Source organism: Galeopterus variegatus, unplaced genomic scaffold (genome assembly GCF_000696425.1).
Source record: "Galeopterus variegatus unplaced genomic scaffold, G_variegatus-3.0.2 Scaffold17047, whole genome shotgun sequence".
Lineage (NCBI taxonomy): Eukaryota > Metazoa > Chordata > Mammalia > Dermoptera > Cynocephalidae > Galeopterus > Galeopterus variegatus.
In genome coordinates, this window is record NW_007743158.1 from 1 (window position 1) to 204 (window position 204).

Sequence of the window (204 nt, forward strand, 5' to 3'; positions counted from 1 at the left end):
GATAGGAGCAGTTTCACCCAGATCCTATGGGCTCAGGAAAATCCAGGCCCTGAGACTCAAGACGCAGCCAGAAAATTCCCACAAGCCAGTGAGCAGAGGGACAGCAAAGCTCTGTATCCAGAGCCAGGGCTGGGCTCTGACCCCACCCACAGACTGATGTCCCCCAAAATATGTCTGCCAAGAGCTTTTCCCATGCCCTGGCTG